The sequence below is a fragment of the Cygnus atratus genome, chromosome 3 (genome assembly GCF_013377495.2).
Source record: "Cygnus atratus isolate AKBS03 ecotype Queensland, Australia chromosome 3, CAtr_DNAZoo_HiC_assembly, whole genome shotgun sequence".
Taxonomy (NCBI): Eukaryota; Metazoa; Chordata; class Aves; order Anseriformes; family Anatidae; genus Cygnus; species Cygnus atratus.
In genome coordinates, this window is record NC_066364.1 from 111,773,103 (window position 1) to 111,796,684 (window position 23,582).

Consider the following 23,582-nt stretch of genomic DNA (forward strand, 5'->3'; position numbering starts at 1 on the left):
ACTTACACAAATACCTTTGGATGCAGAAACTACAAATGTCAGACCATAATCATCTTATTTGTACCCATGTAAAAGGACTCTCCAAAAGGACACCACTAATTGGTTGTAATTGTTGCAATATGTGTTAACACACCTTGCAGACATGCTCTCAAGTCTGGCATACTCCGCTTGGCCTAACACCTAGAACCAAGACAGCATGATAATCCCAGCATCTCGTTAAAAATCATCAGCAGCATCATAAAAAAATCCATCCCTCTTGATCAAACAGAAAAGCTGAAAATCATTAACTGGGAACACCTTGAGAAGCAGAAAGAAGGCAGCAAACAAACTAACATTTCCTTAGGCATTTAGTTTAAAAAAAAATAATGAAAAAAGCAACAACAACAAAACACAGTTATTAAAGAAATCTCCTAACTTATGGAGCCATTTCTACTTGTGTGGCTTTGGCATTTCTGATTAAGAAGATGTATACAGGAGTTACCCTGCTGTGTCACAGTAACTCATGTAGTGTCAAAATCAGCAGAGGAGAAATTCATCCAAAGGCTAAATCAGCCCTTAGATCAGCTGATTCATTCTTGGAGGTGTCCTTCTATCTCCGTTAATTAAAGCGGGAGCCTCAAAAGACAGCGCTCAGTGAGGTGCCTAAGGCTGAGATGAAACTGGGATCTAACTGATTGGAGCTAAAAGCTGTTTTTCTCACAGCTACATTGCTTCATTATAACCCTGAAAGCCTAATACCAATGCACAGGGAGCAGGCTGAGGCACCGTGTACCTGATCCACTCTGACAGAGGGTACTGGAAATCACTGATCTGCCCTAAAAGGCTGTATCAATGTTTCTAAAAATCTACTTGTGTGAATTCCAACTCCTTAGCTAAAGGTACAAAATGATAAAATACTAAATTGATAGCTTTCATTTCTATGTGTTTCCATTACTTGTTCACATTCATTAAAAGCAGAGAAGACTGAAAAGAAAAACTAAAACAAAATAAGCTGAAAAGAGGACAGTGATTAAGCAGGAACCACATGAGGTGTACTTAGTGGTGCCAGGTATCTGTATAAAGAAAGGTATAAGCACACTGTTTGATACCTCTAAGATAAGGCTCAGTGATGCCATGGAGACAACAGAGCAATCACCTGTCATTATGCCTTCCTCCGTTACCACCCCTGCCTCTGTGCTTGCAATTGCAAACCCCGAGCTGTCACCACATCAAATAATTATGAACAGAAGCCAACCCTCACTTAGAGGGATGCCAGAGAAAAAGATTTCATGCGTTTGTGCTCCCACACAAGCTTGCTGGCTCTGCAGGACCTGCTGCATTAAGGCACTGAATTAGGATGTAGCACAAAAGGAATTCTTCTAATTAAAAAGCAAGGCTTTGGAGCCATGGCTTTTCTTTAAGACAAGCTGGAGGAAGTGGAATTTGCAGAAATAGCACAGGCTGGTTTCACTCTTCAGGATCATCTCATTTGAGATCATCTCATTTGTCAGATTTGTTACATCTTTACAATAAAATATGATTTGTTTATATTATATTTATATATTTTTATATATTATATATATATTATATATATATTTATATGTTTTATATAATATTTGTTTATATTATATTACATTACATTATATTATAATTCCCTGAGACAAGGAAATATATATGAAAAGGAGGTATAACCTTCTCTGAACTAAAACCCCTCTACAGGCTGTTTTCTGAATATTTTACATGGAGCTAAGGTGTACAGGATATTACCATCTAAGGAGTAACAGTCTCAGAAAGCCTGAGGCCTCTTACACTACAGAAAGGTTTTTCCACCTCAGTTCAGTAAAGGTGGTAACTCACACAATTGCATCCAGGAAAGATCAGGCTTTCCTGTCTCGAAATGGGTTGAAAGCCTTGGGTAAAGTCCTGGTACCTTCCCACTCTCCAGAGCTACAGACTGCCTCATCAGTCGCCTTGTGTAAGGATCTTACCCTGCATGAGAAGCAAGAACTTGCCTGATGAAAATGTGATCCCAAGATCTGGTAACATCCACATATTCCAGAAAAAATCCCCAATCAAGCAAAGTTATCCTGGCAAAAGATGACACAATTCCAATAATTTCAGTGGAGAACTGCCCATTTAGCAGATAGCTGATTTGAGTGAATCCTTGTCCTCTTGCCAACAGGGTATCTCGATTAGAAAAATAGCGTTTTTCCTCAGCTGAAAACTTGTGCTTTCATCCCTAGTCTAGAGAGGGACCACATCTGATTTTGCTTCTCTCTTAAAGGTTTCTTCCTAAAGAAGAGCAGTCCTTCCTGTGTTATCAGTAACATAAATGCATTAAATATCATGATGCAGGTCATATGTTTTAACAATACATAAAAGAGAGAGCTTAGGATCACATCTTTGCATGTGGAATTGTGGAAAACCACTGAAGAACATTCTGATAACAGCCATAATCCCGTGTACTTCTGTCATGATCAGACCTGGAATCCAGCCCTCAGTCGGATCCACAATGCACCCCCGTGTCATCTTTCAAATACTTATTTCTCTAACTGAAACAGGATGGACTTTTGATAATAGCATCTCTAAAGGATTTGAGCCTGTGAAACATGATGCTTATTAGAAATTAGTGAAGGAACAAGATTTCCTTACAAAACTAGCCTGGTTTTTACTGTCTCAAATTTAGGCTTATTTGTCAGCAATAGCAGCTTGTGTTTATTTCATTCCTAATTCATTTATTCCTTCTTCATTATGATACAACCTTAAGTAGTGATCAAAATCTGAGCATATATTTTATTAGCACGTGACTAAATCATGCAAAAGTTACTAGATGTGTCATTATCAGAACGGAGGCCATGGATCAAAGAAGGTAGTCCATGGATGATAAGACACTTACAAGGAAAAATGTTCAAGTATTGATTTTTAATATACTTGTACTTATGCATGGTGCATAAAGTCACTTGGATGATAATAAACCAGCAGGATACTGATGCAGAACAAATTAACAAAATAATCAATTGACTGCAATACTGCACCGGGAGGGCCAGAAACCACAGCACTCTAACTGTGCTCCATGCTCCTGTGAATGCCAAGACAATCAGCTCCTCATTTTGAAGGAACAGGGTTAATTGTATTGGTGAGCTCCTGCAGTTAAATGACTCTGTTATACTGAGCATAAATGACAGATTTACTAAATTATACCAGTGGGTATAAAAAAAAGTGGAACAGTGCATTCAGCCCCCAACCTCAAGAATCAAGAACTTCGGAACAGGAGAATTCAGGGCAAATTCCAGAGGAAAAAGACAGTCCCAGTGATGACATGCAGTAGGCATGGCTTGCATGGCTGTTTTAAAAAAACATAGCAGTGAGATGATCAAGGACGACCAGAGGATATGGTGGATCTTTCTTCTTTAAAGGCTCAGGGTCAACACAGGTATGCTCCTGAAGATGAAGGATGAAGTTGAAAACCAACTGCCTGTATTTTTAAAGAAGTTAGGCTTAGGCCCTATCAATTGTGCAGAGGAGCAGTCTTCCATGAATGAAGGTGGCTCAGAACAGCGTGTCCAGATACCTTAAGGCATAATCCAACAAGCCTCCTCCAGCTAGCGGAAAGCTGTCCTGACTGTTGCTAGCAAAGAAACATGGTGACAACAGAAGATGGAGGCAGAAAAATTCAAGTGAGCCTGAATGATCTGCACACCTAGCTGTCTTTAAAAAGGAATGAGAATGGAATATCAAGCACCTACAGCAGCTTGTCGGGGTCTTAGCCACAAATTACATCCCCTCTCTCTGATTTCAAACCCCATACAGAGTTAATGTGTGCTTAATTTTCACCTCTGATTTCTAAGTAAACACAGATGAAAACATTTAATTTTACTGTCCATTCCATCCATGTAAAATAAGAGAGAGATGTCTGTTAGAGAAATATTGCTCCCATTCACAGAATACATGCTCATCACCTGTACTGTCCAACAGATGCTTGCTGGTTGGAAGCTCTGAAGACGTCAAAGAGTACCCATCTCATATGCTTCCATGTTTTTCCTAAAGACTCGAAGTAATGAAGATTTGTGAGACTGACCACTACAAAATAAAAAGAATAACGCTGACCATCCTCACTAGGGAAAAAAAATGTACAGACCTACTTGAACTGTACCTATAGTCAGATGAACCGAACAAAACCGAATGACTTTTAAATGCCAGTGTGGGTGTCCCTGGGAATGGATGTGGCCAAGTATTGCTCCCAGATTATGGTGCATTACCCATTCTCAGTCAGCCAGACTTTCAAGGACTTGGCTCCCTGACAAATAGAGACAAATCTCGAAAGCAGAGCGCCTGTTGCCTACTCTTACCAAATGCATTTCATTTTTAGACCTCATGGTTGATTCTCCAATGAGCAATGGGAAGCTGAGCTCTCTGCCATACAGTCACAGGAGCTGTTTGTGGCTGAAGACACCCCAGGGGAGGGTCCAGGGAGCGATACCAGGGCTCCCAGGCAGAGCCAGGATCTCAGCAGCTCTCAGTTTAGAAAACTGAGACTTGTTCTTCAAAGTACACATTGTCCCTGGTAACAAAAATACCAGCAAATTATTAAGAGAAAAGTGCAGAGCACCAACACTAAAGGATTCCAGCTGCCATTTTCAGATTGATATGTATTCTTGCGCATGGCTTTCTACTCAAAAAACCTGTCAAATGCTAAAACTAGATATTTGAAAATAAATCTTCAGAAATCTTTCCCCACCTGCTGCATCCTCACAGAGAGGGAAGTGTGCTCTAGCCTACTAAAGATCTGCCTCCCGCTCGTGAAAAACAAAAAAGCAAAACAAAACAAAAAATATTTTTTTCTCCCAGTAATACCAGAAGGAATTGGTTTCCAGGTGTAGCTAGCTAATGTATCCATTGACAGATAACGTGGGGTGGTAAGGCTGTGAGACTTCATCTGGCCATGGTGCTGCAGAAAATTGATGTTTTTTGTCTTGATATTGTTGGATTCATTCTCTTGATTTTAAACCTTCGGAGCCTGTTTTGAGGCATGGAGAGAATAAGCAGAGATGTCAGGGAGCTTGAGAGTGTCACTGATCACTCAGTATTTACTAATTAAATGAAAACCTCTCCTCTCAAGCAAGCTAATAATTTTCAAAGATTCTCATGAGTCTCTCATAGCAATGAGTACGTAGCAATGGGTCCCTGTCAGTAACCGGAGGTGTCTCTGGTGCATAAAAGAGTCTCCAAGTGCCTTCTCTACCTACAATCATTAGTCCCTGGGGAGTTTTGTGTATATGGATTCTTTCCCCTGGCTATCCTGCCCCTCCTTGGTAGGTGCAATCAGAACAGCTACACCAAAGATGCAGCAGCTGTTGAAGTACAAGGCCTTTGAAACAGAATATTTATCAACACAACCATACCTGTGATTTCTAAACAAAAGAAACAGGAATAAAATTGGTTTTGATATCCAAGATTTCATGAAAGTTAATAATGCATTTCTTTCCATTAAAATACTGTATTATTTTTTGTTTTATACATTTAAAAACGGGTATTTTCATAATGACTAGCATAGACAGCATGAGAATTGCTTTGATTTCTAGAATAAGTCATGTTCACTATAAAATGTGTCCATCTTTCAATGTTCTTAGCCATTCTTCTTCCACCTTGCTGCTCATTTTTTATTTTGTTACTAGCTAAAACAGTGTCATCACATATCAAGGACCTGCTGCTTTTTTGGTTTATTAATCTCAGTTGTTCTGCAACAGTCCAAGAGTTTTCCACTTTCTCTAACCAGCCCCATTTGACTGCTCAAATGCTTCTGAGTTTATGTAGATCATCAGCAGATACCAAAACTTCTGGACACTGAGGCTGTTTCCAGTCATCACTCTTGGGATGTCTTCTAAGTTTTTCCTGGTTCCAGCTTGTGCTTATTGAACTTTCTTCTCCACTCTCTGGACACGTCACTGCAAAAATGTCATGCTCACAGTAGCACAAAACAAGGGTTAAACACTACTGCTGTTAAACTCTCCAAAGAATGACCATTTCTCACTGCCTCACACAGCAAAACTTGGCATACTTGGGGCTGCTCACTAACTTCTCTGCAAATATTGCTGAAAATTATAACAACAGAGGAACAGCCATTTAGGAAACTACCACACAAGTTCAGCATCAATCAAACAACACTAAGACATTCAAGTAAACAGCCTCAACTCAAGGGGTCCACTCAGGCAATTAACCTTTCTTGATGGAAACACAATTTAAAGAACTCATGTATCAACCAAGTTCATATTAAAATAAAAAAATTAATACATAAATCCCAGAATCAACTTGCTTCTGCCTTTCTTTGTGACCTTTCATTTTCCCGATGTTAGTTCAGTGCTTGGTAAATAAGGAGCTTTCAAAAATAAAAGAAGGGAAAAAGAAATCAATATTTTTGTCCATTTAGCAGGCCTCTCACAGTTCAGTGACATTCAGGAAGCAGTGAGTAAAGAGACAAGGGATCAATGTGTAAGAGGAGGCTGCAGATCATATTCAACCTGCTCTGCTAAGCAATCAATAGTGCTCCTCCAGCTTCTACTTTGAAATGCAAGTGAATCATTTAGACTGCAATGTAAAATGAATGCTGAGTATAGATGGTCTGCAAAGGAAAATGCCAATTTGGTAAAACTGAAATTTTCATAGGGTCATGCCCTCTTTGACAAAGTTGTGTTTTTTTTCTCAAAATAGAATTTATTGAGGGGAAAGAGTGAAACAGAGAAAAGCCCTGGCTATCTTGATATCCTGTGCACAGCCTCAAGAGCAAGCAAACTCTGATTCACATGGCTGCTGTCTCCTGAATTTGGCATGAGGGTCATAGCAGGAACAGTACTATTGCAGGTGTTGGCTATTCTAGGAACACTGTTCTTATTTCCATTTTTTTCAGTGCTTAAAAAAGCCAAAATGAGAGCAGGAGCATTTCTGAAATCTTAAGGTGTTTCCAAAGGAATAAAAAACTGTTTGTTATCCTACCTGGAGAAGCTGACATTACACTTCATGGTATATAATGACAGAAAAGTCAGAGTAATTTATATCTCAAGCAACGTCTCTTTGCAAGACAGCTACCTCAGTTATAAAATCAAAGATTGCTGTGAGAATGAAATTCCCCAGAGATGGGATGCAACTGCTTGCATTAGTCTCACCAGTGGGTCACGCTGCAAACCACAGGGACATTTTATCAGCAGCATGCAGGCAACTTTGCTGGCTCAGCAGTTACAGCAGGCCATGCAAATCAATCAGAACAACCACATCTCCGTGCAGGTGGAAACAACAGCATGCCTGGTGACAGGAAAAAAAATTGGGCCCCATGCATGTAGGGCACTCTATTTACTGCACACCCTCCCTTCCTAGCTGCAAAATCAGTTGCTGCAAATAAAAGCTCTCCCTTCTCTTACATCCCTTAGCCAGTTCCTACAAATAAATGTTTTTTAAAACATCATGCTTGAGAAAACCCACCTTATTCTTTCTCCTCAACAGTAAGAATCTTTTCAGGGACTTATTTTCTTTTATAACTAAGGCCACCATCAGTCTTTCAGCTGATACAGCAACCTCAAAGTAGGTCTAAGTTATATTTGCACTCTCTCTACGGTGTAAAAAGGTTTTAGTTTAAAAGGCCCAGTTCATCTTTAAGATTGCAGACCATTTGGCACTGAGAATGGCTTTTGGATATATTTATGCAGTACAAAGAAGAGTGATGCTCACATGATGCTGAATCTTCTAATTTAATAATTCCCTCTTTGTTGTCATTCATAACTTCGGTCTGTTTTTTAAAACCCTGGGCACCTCTCCAGCAAAGGACTTTCTTCCTGCTCCACAACAGCACACTGGTCCTACAAGGAGAGAAGTACTACACAGCCCACCTTTATATCACCTCCATTTACAGATCCTGTTAGTATGGTTGCTGCTCCCACACAAGCAATGAATATGCTATCTGATACATCCCAAGAGAACCGAAGTGCTCATAGGCTAAAGATTCTCCTAATTCTGTTGATTTTAAGATAATTTATTTCATGAAACAAATCTCCAGTTAAATGGGGATTGCAGGAAAATACCACTTGGAGAAAATCTGTTCAGTTTAGTCCATATGGGAAGACTCAACAGTTAAAATTATTCTCTTCACTCAAGTGTATCCTTGACCCACCCTGAGGCAGAAGAGACTTCTTGCAAATGTGTGAGTATTTGTGGTAATGCCCAAACTCACTTCCAGTCTTAAAGCATCATCTGTTGCAGCTTTACCTCTAATGTCATGCATTTTCTTTCTAAAGATGCCAATTTGCTTTACAGACGCAAAGTTTAAGTGTGCTCCATATGGACAGCCTAAAAGAGCCTTGCAATATGCCTGTGTAGGTACACATCGCTCCTTAGGGAAACCAAGTCAGCAGGGAACGAGACCTTAAAACAAGTCTACAGCACGTACTGGAAACAGCCCCCCTTATCTCCAACCCAATACCTCGATTTGCACTTAAAAGCTAGCTTCTGACCTGTGTCATAACTCAATATTTCCACTTCATTCTCCACAGCCTCCTTCCCACTCAAATTTCATCTAACAGCTCATCACTCGCCTTGAAACATCTGCTTGGAAAAACACAATACACGTTTCTGTCACGGAATTACTGGCATGGATTATCCCCTTCCCACGTCAGCAGTAAATATGCCATATTGTCACACTTGTTGAAGAATTACATGTTGCCCCGTCCTTTATGTGAGGATCTATTTTGCTTTCCATGGGTACAGCTTTTCTAAACAGCTTCTGATTAAGGAAAAAAAAAAACAAAAAACATTTTGGTATAGCTGCCCCCCAGGCTCAATGTCAGTATTCAGTTGTGGTAACAGTGCTGGGAGCTGTTTGGGGTTCCTCTCTCACACAGTGGGGCTTAGAGTAAAAGTCAACTTCAGCTTCCTCTGATGTTTCTCGCCCTTCCAAGCAGATGGGTCCTGTTGGATCCAGTAGCAATGAGAAATCATCATACGAAAGCATTGCCAGAATCTCAGCCAAAGAGCAGCTTCCCAGATTAAACACTGGATCATGGCATTAGGAGGGAGGGAAGGCGAGCTTATGTCAATGCCATTGTCCTATATACAGTCAAAAACCAAACCCAAATCAATTTGACTGAAATTCATTTCAGAAAGTTTGAATTAAAAGTTGGTTAAAACTAGCTGTGATTCCTCAAACTCATGAGGTGAACATGAAGAAAAGTTGGCTCCATCCTACAGAACACAGGTGTTCCCAATCCTGAGTTCAGAAAGGGCACAAATGCCTTTTGACTTCATTTTCCTGGCTGCAATCCCCAGAGTGTCCTGAAGAATACAATCCCATGCTTTTATACCCTTCTCTGCATTGTCTTTGTTCAAAACAATTCTCCTTTCCCTATCCCTTCTACTCTGTGAGCAAATGTTGCACTTTAAATCTGTGGAGAATACCACTCTAAGAGGCATCTGGTTTAGCTGCAGCAGAAGGCAGCACCTCTGTGTAGGCAGAGGAGGTTATCACAAATGGCCATGCTCTTTCAGCAGCTCCTGCAGTCTCTGCTCTGACTCAGGTCCCCACTGCACCATGCCGGCAGGTTGCCGGCACTGCTCCCTGCCCAGTGCTGTCAACTCCTCCCCAGCCAGGTGGTGCTGACAGCTGCAGAAGGCCCACTTAGCTTTAATAAAAACCAAGCCTAATTTTACAAAGCTGCCTGCCTGCCTGGAGTGATATAGCAACAACTGTCAAAAGGTCAAAGCTTATTCTAATATTTCAAACCTGTAATACTTAAACTTCAAGGTTCACACAAGCGCTAGCGATATATTAGTGATCCTTTCTTGTCCGTTTGTAACACCTTCCAAGCTTCATTGCTACCTCAATGGAGATGAAATACGCGATCACACAACACCGACCTTCCTGAAGTGCTGCCTGGTGGGAATTAGACGGGCTGCACAATGTCTTCTCTCAGGAAATTTCATAACTAGAAACCAGAGACAAAACAGAAGCCAATCTCATGACAGAGGGAAGCCACAATTATGCAGCTGCTCACATCCATGTATCTGCTCTTGCACCCAGCAGCAGCGTGGTTTTGTGTAGCACAGCTACCTTTTTATTCTATTACCATAAATACACCGGGCAGAAAAGACAAGGGAGCTTGCTCCCATGAATGCCTTTCCCAGCCCACTAGGAAGTAACTGGAATTTGTATCGATCGGGCTGTACGCTGTAAAGCTTGCAATTGCACTTTTTTAGCTCCTAGATTCAGAGGCTTATGGATCCCCATCACAAAGCACGCTAATAAAATCAGCAGAGGTTTATGTATTTCTGCTGCACAGCATCGGGTTAGCAGCATATTGCTGCCAGTGACAGGCCATCTGCCACAAAGGATGCACCAAAACAGAAGGGCTTCCACAGACCAATTTCTGTATCGAGAGGAAAGGCAGGAAAAGCTGGTAAATAAGGGACTGGTTTGCAAAACAGTCCATGTCCTATGCATCCAGCTTTTACCCCAAACAGTTTCTAATTTGATACTTTCCAAGGAGTAACCTTGACGGTTGTCATGACACCCTGTATGTCAGAATCCTTTCTTTCAACCTTCAAATGCTTTCCTTTGATTTCCACCAGGGAGCTCGCAGAGAGCACAGCTGCAGAGCTCCCCAGTGCCTGGCACCACGGAGCAGGACCAAGGCAGGCAGCTCGCCACCAGGGGCTTCTCCCACTTCATCCCAGGACCTGGCTGCCACAAACTCTCCTCAGGTTGCCGCAGAGACAGGGCAGGGGAAGTGTAGGCTGCATATTCCCATTGGGTTATCTCGGCAAGCCCTTAGCAGAGAGGCTTTTTACATAACTGCCTGTCCCACTGGCTGCTGGTCAGGCTGCTTTCTAAGGCACATCTGCGCAATTAAAATTATTTTCAAAAATCTTAGAAACAAAGGAGTTCTGCCTAGATTGCAACGTCTGCCTGGTTCCGATTTGTCACAAGTCCCTCTATTCAGCCATTGCCTACAGCACACAAAAGTGGCCCCAGAAGACCACAAAACTCATCATTCATTGGAGTTGCATGTGCACGGCCATCGATTTTGGTGCCAGAACCTTCTCTTGTGCAGACTGGGTCATAGCACAGGCTGGTTTAAATGAAGTGCTAAAATCATCATCCTGCCACAAATTCTTTAAACTGCTGCTGCTTTTTTTTTGGCCAGGAATGAGGGAGTATCTTTACAGTGAGGTTATTAGCATAAAATAATTAGACTTCGGAGTATCTTTTCCTCCCAGAGCATGTACATAATTCGCATCAATATTTATAGGAACCTCTATCCACACTCATTGAAAGGAGGCTGTACCTCAAGGGAGTGAGAGTCTAAACCCTAAATATGCTTTTGCTTATCACTGAAGATTTCCATACGCCCCTGTAAACTGCTATCCTCATTATCTACTACTTACTCTTCCTAGTTTATTTCCACTGAGACAAATTTTTAGCAAATCACGGAAGAAAATCATTTGCTTGGGCCTCACACACCAGGCAATCAAAAAATGATGCATGCAGATTCTACGGAAATTGCTCTTTGTGTCCAAACTTTGAGACCCAGTTCACATTATAGTTTTCATGGAATAAATGGAAAAGCTTCCTTGATGAAATTACATTCCTTTGTTAGGAAAAGTGATAACTCTCTGGCTAATGCTAGCAGTGCCTGCTGCATGCCCGTTTACGGGATCTTCCTAGTCCCAAGTAGCCAGCATTAATCTGGGGTATGGCAAGCACTGAAGAAGTGGCTTGAGACTATCAGTGCTTCACAGAGTAATGGAAGGGAGATTTGGGGAAATAAATTCCTACAGCAGAAGGATTGTCTTTAGGATGGTTTGAACAGATACCTAGATGGGGATGTAAAATTTCATGTGTCTTGGACCGCTGCAGTCTAAAGTCTGAAACATCCAGTGCTAAACAACACAATCACAGACTTAGCAACATGTAGATGATGCAATGACATCAAAGAGAACGTCTCTTCTTCTGGGACCTTTCCTTTAGGAGAGAGGTGCCTACAAATGACCATAACAAAAGGGAAATGATGAACAGTGAAGTGCTGCCAAAGACACCGTAGGATTACGTAAAGAATGGAACTGCCAAAGTCTTGGCTCAAAATGTCATTTTATGAGTCTGCACGTAACAACAGCAGTTTGCAAAACAGGGAACAATGAAAAAATAGAAAACAAGGTCCCTGAAAAGGACTGAAAATTACAACCACTTCCATTTCATCAAGGGCCAGCCCAATTGAAGTTACTCCCTCATTTCACCTCACCCCATGCCACCCCAGACTGAAATGCAGCTTAGATCAGAGAAATGCCCTAGCTCAGAAACAATCGTTTTCTTTGCATGATATTTTTTAAAATGCAAATTCCTTTCGCAACAACAGCTATTTGTCTGAGAAGAAAAGTGGCAATGGTCAGAGGAACAAATAGTGAGGACGGAGGAGGCAGGACTATCTAAACTCAGAACACCGCTGAGAAAAACATCGGGTGAAACCACCATGGTGGAACAACAGTGCACATTTATTAGCTTCTTGGCTGAGATTCAATTCTCCAGAAGTGCAAAGACCCAGGTTCCATCTCTTCTTGCCCAACAGTAAATACAGACTCACTCCATTTATTTCAGTGAAATTACTTCAGATTTTCACTGCTGCAAATTGAAGCAATGTCTGTATCTTGTGTTTAACACCATACCCGCGAGGAGAAAAACTGTTAAAAGCCTCCCTCCAGTTGAACTCAAGCTCAGTCATGCTGGGCTGAACTCACGAGGACAAGATATTATTCTTCGCTTCAAGGGCCAATGTCTGTTTCCAAAGAAGTAACCAAATCAGAACACAACCCACCAGTGAGGAAAAGATGCTGAAATACTGAGGTGGAAAGAGGGAGCAGGGGCGCTGAGAGAAGCAGCACACAGAGCCCGGTCAGTCAGTATGTATTTCCAGACAGGTCCTCTTCAGCATGTCCCTCCTGGGGCTTGTGAGGGCTCACCACAAGTGTCTGTGCCCAGTTCCACAGAAATGCTGCAAAAATCCCGGTGCGATCCCCACTTGAGCCATGTGTTGTTGCTTCATGTGCTTCTCCCTCCCATTTACGCCAGGTACCTTCTTCCACAGTTGCCTATTGGTGCTGAAAACTCTCCAGGGGAGTTTCTCTTCTCTGTGTTGCAACTCACCATGAAGACAACTTTTAGACAGGCAGAAAGCACGAGTCCCTCATACCTTACACAAGCATGCAATGGAGGTCATGATTTGATCAGGGATGAAGGAAGCAGATGGTTATTTTGTTTGTTTTTCCCTAACATCTGTTATGTAAACAGAGTCCTGGAAAACTATTGTCTTGTCCAGTAAAATAAGTATCTGAGGTTCTTATGGAAAATATGTCTGAAAAGAAAAAATGCCCTTTCCTGTTTGTCAACCCTCACAACAAAAAAATAAAGGCACAATTGGGATGAAATGTCTGCTATCTGTCCCCCTCTTAAGTCTCCTCTCAGTTTAACTTAGAACTTGATTAAAAAAAAAAACAAAAAACTGAAGGAAATCATTCTTCACGTCTTTCATCCAAATCACTAGTCAAAGTAGGTAAATGGCTGCTGTTTTAATCAGAGAAAACACAGTAAAAGAGATTTCAAATTACCTCCTAAAGGAGATGGAAACTATTTTTCATTTCATTGCACATCTACATCTACGGGTAATGTCCTCAGTGGAGACAGAACCTCAGCTTGGAGGCAGTGCTAAAAAGACGCCTCGTCCTGGTGTTACACTGCTGCTGCTGGCAGCTGGGGCAGGAGAAGTGGAAGGAGCTAAATGCCAGCTTCCTCCTTGCAGAGACTCAAGAGAGCTACGAATTCCACGAGCAAACACTCTAATAAAACCTATGCAACACCTACACAACCCTAGTGCTGAGAAATCACTGATACATCTCTCTGACAAACCACCCCTTCCCCTGCTGATCAACACGTTTCTGGGGAGCCTGAAGTAGGACAAAGACACCGAGCTCCCTGGCTTTCTTCTTCCATTGGAGAATGCAAGGGCTTGGGGGCTGGATTTTCTCTTCTGGAAAATGCTGTAGCTATATATGTTAAATGGATAAATTGTAGCGTGTTCAGCCAAATAACTTGGGCTTAGTTTATATAAAAAAAAGGAGTTACTTATTGAGCAGCAAAGAATGAAAATGTTATTTAGGTTACGGTCTCCTGAGCACAAAGACCCCTTACTCAAATCCCTACTAGGCTGGAGGTGAACGTGCTTTCTCCATCTGCTGCTGCTACCTAGGACGGAGATGCGCAGTCCTGAGAAAAGCTGGAACGAGCCCTGGGGAAGCAGGGACAGGAGCGGAGGCAGGACCACTAGTGCCGCATCATACCCAGGGACAAATGCTTCCATGCAACTCTGTTATTATTTTACGCTTAGATAGCCTCTAGCACAGTAATTTCCCTTGAGCCTCTAGATCGTGCATGTGGAAACACTAAATGACAACAGTAATTACAGTTTAAGGTTACTGTCCTTTGTCTAAGTCTTTCGGGCTTCAGAGGATCTACACTAATCTCTTGTTTTTTATTTTTTCCCCGCTGTTCTCATATCAGTTTTCTTATTGCCCAGGTGCTGTAAAGACCACTGAATACCACAAATGGCTATAATCCAACCTTTTTTTTTTTCTTTTCTTTTTCCTTCCTTTGGAACAGCAGACTGCATCTGGAATCTACGCGTGCTTTTGTTCTGCTTTGCTATATGCTGTTTTGGAAACTTTGAAATCCTCTCTGTTTATTGCCGGCATTTGTAAAATGGGCATAATCCATATCTGAAGCATGTTTTGAAACCTGTAGTTAATGATTAGTTCATTATATACTGTAAAATACCATAAATTATTTCAGATGGATAGGCTGATCATTTCAGTGGGAGATCTGCAAGTACAAAATCACCAAACCAGTCTTTTTCTCAGTCGTCTATTTTGCAGGCAGATATAAAGTATTTGGAAAGATTTATTGGAAAGATTTAATTTACTTTCTGGTTTAGACTGAATTATTCATTGTTTCAAGTCAGGCAGGTAATTCACCTTGCACACGCTTCTTAAGAACAGTGCTAATAAGAAAAATACAATGGGTAGATTTTCCTGACAAACAACATTCTCAGGTAGACGGCTGTCTTTACTGAAAGATGTCCTTTCCTTGTGCAAAAACATTCAGTGTTCCAAAGCTAATGGCACGATACAAGTAGACTTCATTTTCACTCATGCTCCTAAAAGCAATGTCCGTCTTCATACCTTCTAATCCTAATCTGAAATTTGTGTTTCTTTCATACACTCAGATTTTTTTTCAAGCTTCCCCGACATGCAAAAGTGAAAACATTTCATAATTAAATTCCAAATTGCTCCAAGACCCGCATATACGACCATTGCAATTAAACAAAAAATATGTATATTTTTTTTTTTTTGCTATGGCAAGCTGCTGCAGAAGAAGTTTCTTCCTTCGATGACAATGAGTTCCCCTTTTCTGTGAGCAGAAGATGGCTGCAGTTCTGGACAAAAAGCAGGAGCTTGTTTCAGAGGCTGTCCCGTACTACCTACTTGTCCTTGCATGAAATGCAGTTTTTACATCATTATGGAAAATGGAGTTAGACCTATGGATATCTGGAAATGGGATTTTCATTTTGATGGAAATACTGAAACTGAAGAAAATCATCAAAAGTGATCACAAAACAAAATCCTACAAAAGTTCCAACTGGAAATGTTGAAACAGACTTTTAACTAAATGAAATAATTTAGTGCAATAAAATATTTTTGACTGATTCATTATTTTGAGTATGAAAATGTAGGCTACGTTCCTGTTACTTTGTGGCTACACGATCAGAAATAAAGCCATTGAAATTTTCTTTTTTTTTTCTCCTTTAGGAAAATAATAGTAATTTTGGTTTGATTGCCCTACGGAAAATTTTTCTTAAGATTTTCTTATAACATGCCTTGCACAACTGGGAAAAAGATCCTTGAGAATTATGTGATATGAATATGGTTAGGTCAGGAAACAAGGGGAAAAATATTTAATATGCAGGTTTCCCTTCTTCTTTTCAGAAAACAAGTAGTCCAGACAGAAATCCTCTTCCTATAGCAATCAAGGGAATCATTCCAAGAAAAGCTCATGTTCCAAAAGAAATAAAATGGATTCCAATGAACATTTTCCCATGATAGCATCACAGTTCATAAAAGAGAATAAAGAAAGCACTGTTCAATTACGGTAGTGTCTCCTGGCCTTAGAAAATCAGAATTTTTGTCCAAACTGTCAGAGATTGCTTGTTGCCCCACAGTATCAGACCCATACAATGTGATAGGCAGGCTATTACAAGAAACGTTCAGCCTGTTTTGAGATGGAGAAAATAGCAATGATAACGGTACTTATAGGGTTTATAAAAGGTACCTCACATTTCTCAGACACTCTGCAGACGCTGCCTAGCATGCAGTTTCACCAAGCAGAGGGGCTGGGATAGCAGCTGCCAGCCAGAGCCAAGAGCTCCTTGGTTCACCAGGAAGCAAATGCCTCCAGGCACAATGACGCTGACTTTGGTTGAACCACGTGTAGGACAAAAGCAATCCAGCAATCCAGCAGCTCTGCAGGGGAAAGCTGGCTGAGTGCCAGGGAAATCAGTGGAGTAACACAGAAGATACGCTCAGGACTGAGTTTATCATATCTGCTAGATGACAAAGCCAAGTTAGATAGGAACAAATGTAATCAATCACTCAGCCTCAGCCTTCAAGACAAAACACAGGGCATCTTCTCGCCACTAAGGCTTATTTGATTTTCTGCTTTTTGACAAGGATGCAACCAATGCACCTGGACTTCCTCCAAAGAAAAGAAAGAGGAGAGAGTGTGTGGAGGTGGCGAGGAAGAAGAGAACCAGCTATTAATGTTCAGCATAGCACTGCAGTGTTACATAAGCTGGAGCCAAGCAGTAATCAGCTTAGCGTAAGACCAGTAGCATAGAAGAAACAATTAGATCTGGCAATCCTGGTTCTTCTGTGAAGACTTCAAGTTTGCAAGGCTCACGGACCCATAACTGTGCATTCCTATGTACAAAAGAATAAAGCTTGCAATCAATGAAGGTAAAATAAATGGAGACACACGATTTACATTTATGAAATATTAACTCTGTACGCATAGTAAGAGTGTATTTCTTCTCATCAGTAGCCGTGTGTCAATATAGAACATAAAGCAGTATCTTTACTTAAATGAGGCCATTCAGATACCATTTCATGTAAGCAGACAAAGTTGTAATATTGACCAGAGCCCATTTATGACAGTGTGGAGCTGATATTGTGGACCTAAGGAGGAAAAATAAATAAATCACGTGGCGATGTTATGGTATTTATTAGCCTTTCCACAATGTTTTATTCTACCCAGTCCTGTCCTACCCCTCAGCATGGAAGTTTACAAGGCCAAGAAGCATTATGCAACTTCATCAACCCATGACATACATATTAGCATTTTAATTACTGTTGGCTATTCTCAGATGTTCGAGGCATCCATTTTACTGAGAAGCCATGTTCCAATGCAGCTTCAAATAATTACTGCAGAAAACTATTCAGAAACAATTTAAATTGAAACCTTTAATTCATTTCCATTCTATCTCCAAATACTGCAATCAACTTTCTCTGACCTTTTTAAACTCTTTTTTGTATTCATGGAACGCATCACGCATGCAAGCAATGATTTCACAGATGTATTTATAAATCTTTGGTGGCTTCTGGGCTGTTGAGTTTGTGGCAAAAAAAAATTAATCTTATATTTGGGATACAGCACACATGCTTTGCAGATCTGGAAACATAGAATGCTTGTAGCAACAGCGTTTGGAACAGATTGCAAAAAACCAATAGGCTGAAATGCCATTCACAAAGGAAACACTCATCAAATTTTAAACAACAGTAAAGCGTGTTAAATGGCATGAGCGGATGCACTACATAATACATTTATTATGCGATACATTAACTTGTACCATTATATCAATTCTTTTAGCTCAAGTCTCTTAGTAGAGAGGGCTTTTTATTTTGTTTTTAAACATCACAGCTCCCTCAGATATCCCAGAAACTACACCAAGGCAAAAAATGTTCCAGTCTTATGTTGCTTTTGATTTAACTGTTCATCCTTGGCAATAAGTACAAGGCAGTGCAGTGAATGTCATATAAAATTAATGGTTCTGTACATCTCATGTACACATAAAAAGTCTGTTTTAACAGCTGATTTACTGACATCAAGAAAGAATAAACTGTTAGAAATTAATTTTTGTCCATTCTTAATCTGCTGTGGCAAAGTCTAAAATACATGGGCATCATATGCTATCAATAGTACAATATTTTGACTAATTCTAGATTATTCCCAATGTATACGTCAACTCATTTATTTCCAGTCTTTTAAAAGGATTTAACTCTCATGCAGTTTTCCAGTCTCCAGTATCCCAAATTTTGTGTTTGGATTAGGGATTTTCCAGAAGAAAATAGACTATGAAATGCCTTGTATTGTTCCCGGGGAAGTTCAAGTATACAATTAATTTGTTTACAACAAGAAAGTACAGCTGTACAGTACACAGGCTCTCAAAACTTAAAGTTAACCCTGAAGATGGGCTCTCGCATGGCAGTCTGGGTTGTATCACAGCTCGAGCATCGGTGACTTGGGAAGGGAGAGCACGCATTGCACCCTACCTTTTTTGTCATCACCAAGCACGAGTGCTCTCAGGCTGCAGCTGAACTCCTCCAAGGCAATCCTGGCTGTCCTGAACTGAGCCTTGCCAAGAGCAAGGAGAGGCATCAGTGTCAGCACGTGGGGCCAGTGCACGCCGGCACAACTGCAGCCTGGAGAAGGCCGAGCAGCAGCCGCCTGCCTGCATCTCACCAGCATAAGCGGAGCATATTCTCACCACTGCTTGCATTACAACATTAAACAGACCCCATCAAAGAGTGAAAGCTGCAAGCTGCACAGGCAAATAACAAAGGCAACGCCCGTTCTAATGCTCAGACTGTTCTCAAGACAGGAAACCAGAGGGAGACAGAAAAAGCAGAGGGAGACTGAAGCACGAGGGTGCTGTCAAGAGAACAAAGATCAGAAACGTAACTAATGCCAACTCAGCAATTTGCTGAGGGGAGCAGAGGGGAGGCTGAAGGTGGTCAGCTGTCTCAACAGCTTTCTAAAAATTACTGAACTTCCCACGTGGCTACAAATATTTCTGAGGGATAGAGCTCACTTTATCACCTTACTCCATGTTATCCTGAGTATCACTTTCAGCATTATGAAAATGATACAACATGGTACTGGAAGCAATGCCAAGAGCTCATCTGAACCCTCCCAGGCCTGGGGCAAAACCAGCCCGAGCCCGTTCCGACGGCTCTCTGACCTTCACTTCAAACCCCTGGCCACGTGGACTCCACGGCCCCCATGCACAAGGACTGCACTGTGGCAGTACTTTTATTTTTGGAAAATTCCACAGGAGTCTACAAAGCATCGCCTTCACTTACCAGTCTATTATCTTGCTGTACTTTTTTTTCTTTCTTTCCTAATAGCAATAGTTTTAGCTTACCCTGCAATTTTAGTTATACAGTATTTCCATAAAAACCACATGCATGTTTGAGCTCAGTGTCATTTTGATAGTCTGTTATTTTAATATGTGGAGCTAATGGTCCTTTTTCATACAATATATCTATACGAGATTTCCAACTTTCTTTAATGCTGATGTTGCTGGATTGATTTTTGCTGTTCCCCTCCCATCCCCATAACTGCCTTTCTAGTTGCAAAGTAATAGGGCAATTCAGCTTAGCTTTTACATGGGGCTGGATATAACTGCATTCGCTCCACTAGCAAATTGTTTGAAATATTCTATTTTCTATACTCAGCAGTGTTGTGATGGTTTACATTAGAACTGCATTGCACATCATGGAAACAATATATAGCCTACATATACAAGCCAGCAACATCGCACTTAACATCAGGAATTCAAACTTGGAAACTGGAATTCTTCACTATATGCTCAACAGACTTCCTCAGAGGTGAAGAAGACTCCTTCATCAACCTAAGTGACAGCTTAAGTGTCTGAGTGACTCTAGGCCTCAGTACTTTTATAGATTTCTTTTTAGTCTTCTTATAGAAACTGGCTCTTATGAGGTATCTCCTGATACCTCAATTAAAGAGCAACTATGTGCCTTAAAGCTGGAGCCACTGTTGGTCAACTCTGTGAAACAGCTGCACAGGACTTTCTGTGGGCTGTTCATTTTCATCCAGCTCTTTTTGGGCACGTACAGAGTTTATAAGAGGCTGGGGACAGCTAGAAATAGGACCCCCTCAGGTTCAGTTTTCAAAAAGCAATCATAGGGAATTTAGCAATCACTACTTGCAGTGACAAGAGCCATGCACTGACAACAGTCATGAACCGAATTTACTACTTCACTGAATTTTCACTTTTCTTGGAATAGCAAAGATCATATGACACATCCAGCAGATTTCCTACCGTTACTTAGCTTTGTCCTACTGGCTGTGATTGACCACTGTCTGCAATTTGTCTAAATATCATAAAAGCAAAATGTTTCATGTAAGTGGTAAATTCTCTCAGTAACAAGACATACACCAGACCACTTACCAGATTATCTAATATATATGGATGACTAGAGCTCATTCAATATTTTTTTCCCTCCTCTTACAATGCTTGCCATCTAGCTTCATTATGAATTAGAAGTACTAAATCTTGGAAAAGGACCCTGACCTGTATGGGAAAGCAAAACAAACACAGTTCAAGAACCTGTCAATCTGAGAAAGTTGTTAATAAAAGAATCAGGCCTCCCCCTGAACTGCAACAGGCTCGCAGAAGCCCTTCCTCACGTGCACTGGATAAAGTGCAACACAACTTACTACAGGAACAGATAAAATGGTGATCCATTCATGGAAGACACTGTCTGTTTTCTGCCCAGCATGCTTCGTGTTGGCAAAGATGTCTTCAGCTTTTGTTTGGTGATCAAGCTGGCCATGCAGTTTTAATGAATAGCGTGTAGGTTGGAGGGTGGCTGGTTTCAACATTGGAAAGAAGATATTTCCTCTAATGAGTTTTCCTTGGTCGTTCAATATTTATTATAGGTACTTAAACAGAGCTTTTATTACTTAATGTTCCATTTCCTTCCAAAAGGATAACACCAATGCTTGTGTAATACTGCCCAACAGTCTCATAAAATTGACAGCAGTTCCAAACTTTTCTTAGGCGTGATCCTACCAGCAGCATGTCAGCCTAGTCAGACCATATATTAGGGCAAAACTCCAAAGAGCCTTCGCTGGGAAGTCTGTCACCTCTACCATCTGCAGCACCAATTTACATAAAAGAGCTGAAAATGCAAAGAGTTTTTTATCCTGCTATTCTCTCTGTCTCTCTATCCTCACACACACATCCACACCTCCCTGTGTGGCAGAGAACTGGCCGAGGGACCTGACATTTTCCCCCCGATTTAAGATGGGGCAGTAAGTCTTGGGCACTATGCTTACTTTATATGATGCTGCTCCACACCGAAGCTGAAAGCTTTCCACAGATCTGAGGTCACTGCTGTGATGAACTGCATGGAAATTAATCCCTCTGCCTGCAAAAGGGGTCATTAGCAGTGCACAGGCCAAGTGCTACCCCTTTCCTATGGGATGGATTTGGGTACTGCTGCACCTTTGCTTTTGGGAGGGAGCCAGCTCTCTTCCCAGAGACAGGAAGCATCTCAGGATACCTTCCAAGCTTTGTTCAGGAGCTTATCAGGGAAAGACAATACTGGTCACTGGCCAAGAAGCTGGGAAGGCAAAATGGGGGACATGGAACAGGACTGAAGAAGCCAAATTCTGCCATTTTAATAAATATAATTAAAATGTTATTGCTATGTTTCGGGGACAGAATTGCCTGTCATTGGTACCAGAAGGATGGTTACACCTCCATCAGCAGTTACAGAGATCTGACCAAATCTGCAAGGAAAGCTACAGGGCAATGGCTCCTGCTGCTCGCAGCCCCGGGTCACTTTGCTCTACGCTCACTGGAGAACTGAGGAAAACTGGCTTCTGATCTCATCAGGAACATCTTGACTTCTGCAGAAGGCAGGATCTGTGCTGGCATCAAGTGGAATGGGATAAAAGGCTCCCTCTTTAGCCGATGTCAGCCTCTCACTACTGCTGCCAGAAAGGCCACTGAAAGTTGGCTTATGCTGCAGTGCCATTGCTGAGGGTGGCTGCCTGCAAAGCAGCACTGGCTCTAACCAAGCTGCCAGCTCTCCTTCCCCCCGTTGGAGGTGACCGCGGATGAAACACGCAGGCTCTGGCAGCACGGGGCACTTCTGCCTTCGTGCAGCAGGCAAGTGGTGGGGCAGCAAGGGAGCTGGGGGCCACGTGTCCCAGCACAACAAAAAACAGAGAGCCAAAGAGGAGAGAGGAAGATAAGACTACTGAGAGAGCCGACAAAGACTAATGAGGCTGGTGAAGAAAAAGCCCAGCGCAGCACCATCAGTGCACCCGAGGCAATGGCCCAACCAAAAGCCAGTCACATTACAGGGGCACAGCAGGGAGCTAAGGTGAGGAAGGATATGGAAGGTTGTGATGTATTTAATTAAAAGCTTGTATCTTCTGCATTTATAGATCCCTTCGCTTCCCTTGTCTCATGACAGCAGCAGTTAGGGAGTACTGGTAACCCCGGGCATCCAGAAGCTGCACACCTGTACCGGCACGTGCATCAGCTGAGCCTCCCAACCTAACCCCTTTCAGAAAAAAAACAATTGCCATCCCCGGGATGTTTATTTCCAGAGAAGTCATCATCTAAGTGCCAAACTCACTCACTCTCAGTGGAAGATTTTCATTGCACCTTCCCCCTCTCCACACATATATATTTATTCCCCTAGCACCAACACAGATGCACTTGCATATAGATATCAGTAATGGGACTGAGCTCTGCTCTGTATATTAAAGCTGCTTTCTTGAGTGGGATTAATCTTGGCAGCTGTCTGACAGGGGAGACTGTGTGGGAGGAGAATGGTTTTATCTAAAACTTGAAAGAAAGCAAAAATAATCTTTGAGAGAACAAACTGTGTTTCAACTCTTGCTCCTTCAGTGGAAGACTATTTACTAACAGAAGATACCCAACAACAGCAAATATACAAAAGTATGGCTCTAAAAGGTAACATAAGGACTGTGTATTTTTTCTTTCCTTTTATTTATGTGGCCACTTTTCAAAACGTGTATTAATAATATAGCTTAGTCTTCCTATAGAGACCCAGAATCTGAAGCAGTTTTGAAAATGAAAATGAAGGAAATCCCATGGCTTTCTTTCAGCTATGGTGGAGCAATCCCATCCTGCCTCTGCTGTACTTTCAAAAACAGGAAACCTGACGAACAAGACAGTATGAAATATCTCCATATTTCTGATGTATTTCTCCAGAGCAATCACATTGCTGAAAGGTCCCAGTGCTCTACATAATGATAAAAAAGTTTGCTCTTACAGAAGCTGTATTTCCCCTTGCCCCCAGGGAAGTTTCACGTGGAACATGTCACCTAGCTATAGCTGCACTGTTCCCTGTGCTCAGGAGGCAGCATACTTTCACGTCAGTGTGGCTGCTCTCTTTTC

The 23,582-nt window shown here is 41.5% G+C and overlaps 1 protein-coding gene across 1 annotated transcript in view; it reads right to left on the reverse strand.

The window, feature by feature from the left end:
* The window catches only part of PCSK2 (proprotein convertase subtilisin/kexin type 2), a 102,052-nt gene that overhangs the window by 55,579 nt on the left and 22,891 nt on the right, over positions 1-23,582 (reverse strand). The window lies entirely within an intron of this gene.